We start from the raw sequence: 2463 nt of genomic DNA on the forward strand, positions 1-2463 counted from the left end.
ATAGATACATCGTACGAGCCAGTGTTGGTGACGTATTAATATGCCAAAATTCCAGCGGCTTCAAATCTAGGGGGAGAAAGCTGGTAGACCTACATGTGAGAGAATGGGTCTGCCTGGTCAGTGTGCACAGTATAAAAAAAATCGGGGAGCCAGTGATGCTTTGTGGGAGTCCCATTTCAGTAGGCCTTGTTTACCATGCTTTGTGGTAATATATACCTCACTTCCCGGTGAATTGGGACTGTTCTCTTCCCAAGTGATAGTTCTAACATAGATAGAAGTGTCAGTGAAGATGAATTTCATGGTTGAGGAGTTTGTGACCAAAAGCAATGCCCAGGATACCAGAAATTATGCTTAAAACCCAGATGACCATCAACCTAGGATAACCCAAAAAAGTCAAAGTGACTTATTTCCATATGGGTGATGGGGAAGGCAGCATGCTTGTTGGGGAAGACGGTGTGGGTAGTGGGCGGTGGTGGTGGTTTTGTAATGACACCAGCCATGCTGCTCTCAGCACAACAACAAAGGCCACTTTCAACCATCCACAGACAACCTTCCATAATCTGTAACAGTTCTAGTAACGTGTCCAGTGACTCTATATGTGTATATATGTTATAGAACAATACTAATAAACAACTTTTTTTATTGTTGGTTTGTGTAAACAGGTTTTATGAACACTATAATGATAACAATGTTTGTGCGGTTATTATGTTCCATACAACAAGTGGATATATATTGGTCTCACAGGCCATAAAAGTTACTTGAAAAAATAAAATATAGTGGACCCCCGGATCTCGACCAGTGTGGATATCGGCCAAATTGGATTTTGGCCACTTTTGGCCAAAATTCTATCCTGGATTTCGGCTGGCAGCTCGGAAATCGGCCGTATTGGACGCGTCCACTGCCTCTCCGCCGCGTTCGTGAGTCATTCTGGCAATGTCTCTGGGTGAGTGAGCAACACTCCGCCCATTCATCCAAACATTTTGTTACAGTCCATTTTTTTTGTGGTTGTTAATTGAGTTTGACTGTGAAATAAGCCACCATGGGCCCAAAGAAAGTTTCTAGTGCCAGCCCTTTGATAAAGAAAGTGAGAAACAGACCTCTTTGGACAGTTTTTTTTTTTTGTGTGACAGGGGTGCAGTGACTCTCAAGCTGGTCCTAGTGCCAGTAAAAGACAAAGAAGGGAATTAACCCTGGATAGGGACTTGATAACTGAAGTCCTTATGGAAGGGGATTCCCCTTCCAAACAATAACTCCAACTCCCTCTCCCCTCCTCGCCTTCTTCAATACGCCAACAAGAGTCTTCAATAAAGGTATGTAATGTTCATTTATTATTAAAATTTGTGCTTTATATTTATTTCTCATTGTTTTCTGTATGCAAAACTATAGTTAATCTTTAAAAATGTATTTTTTGTTAATATTTTTGGGTGTCTGGAACGGATTAATTGTATTTACTTTAATTCTTATGGGAAATATTGCTTTGGTTTTCGGCCTTTTCGGATTTAGGCCATCCTTCTGGAATGGATTACAGCCGAAATCCGGGCTTCCGCGAGGTTCACTTTCTGTCAGCTTCACGCCTCTCTATCTCGGTAAGTAGTGATCACAAAAAAAAATTTTTCTTTTACAACACTCACAAACATGTTCTTAAGATTTTAGTAGATTTTTTTTTTTTCAAATATTTTTCGACACAGAGAGGGACTTCAGGATCAGAGGTCTCGACAGTGAAAGGGTTAATTCATTTACCCAACATTTTTACTGATGGGCAGCCTACAAATAAATTTGATTCACACATTTTCTGATACCCGTTCTTTGGTGTTTGGTGCAAAACTCAAAAAAGAAAAAAAAAAAAAAATCTTTGAATGCCAATATAACCTCCAAAACAAAATGAGCCCAAATTTGTAACAAGATACTTTTTTTTTTAACACACCAGCCATATTCCACCGAGGCAGGGTGACCTGAAAAGAAAAAGAAATGTTTTTCCTTTTATATTTAGTAATTTATACAGGAGGAGGAGTTACTAGCCCCTTGCTCCTGACATTTTAGTCACCTCCTACAACATGCATGGCTTATGGAGAAAGAATTTTTTTCCACTTCCACTTATTGTGTGGACATAATTTTATATTATTCACAGATTCTGGAGTCTTTGAACCTCAAGGAATGTAACCCCTTGTGTATTTGGGGGTCTGACTGTATAGTCATGGACAAAATTTATTATTTATTATGTTTTCTTAGGTCTGTATCTGGGGCAGAGTTCATGGACATATTTGCTTTTTTAAATTCAAGTGGGTGAGAGTTATTGATACTGTATGCCAGAAAATGTTGGCAGAGTTTGGTGCCATATACAGGAAAAAAATTCATGTGTGTGTGGTCAGTCTTTAATCTGGGAACCGAAGCAGATACCTTGTTCTTATTACTGGTATTAAACAGATTCTATCTTGTGTTTAATACAAATCTTTGAAGGCTCTT

This window comes from Cherax quadricarinatus, chromosome 44, assembly GCF_038502225.1.
Source record: "Cherax quadricarinatus isolate ZL_2023a chromosome 44, ASM3850222v1, whole genome shotgun sequence".
NCBI lineage: Eukaryota > Metazoa > Arthropoda > Malacostraca > Decapoda > Parastacidae > Cherax > Cherax quadricarinatus.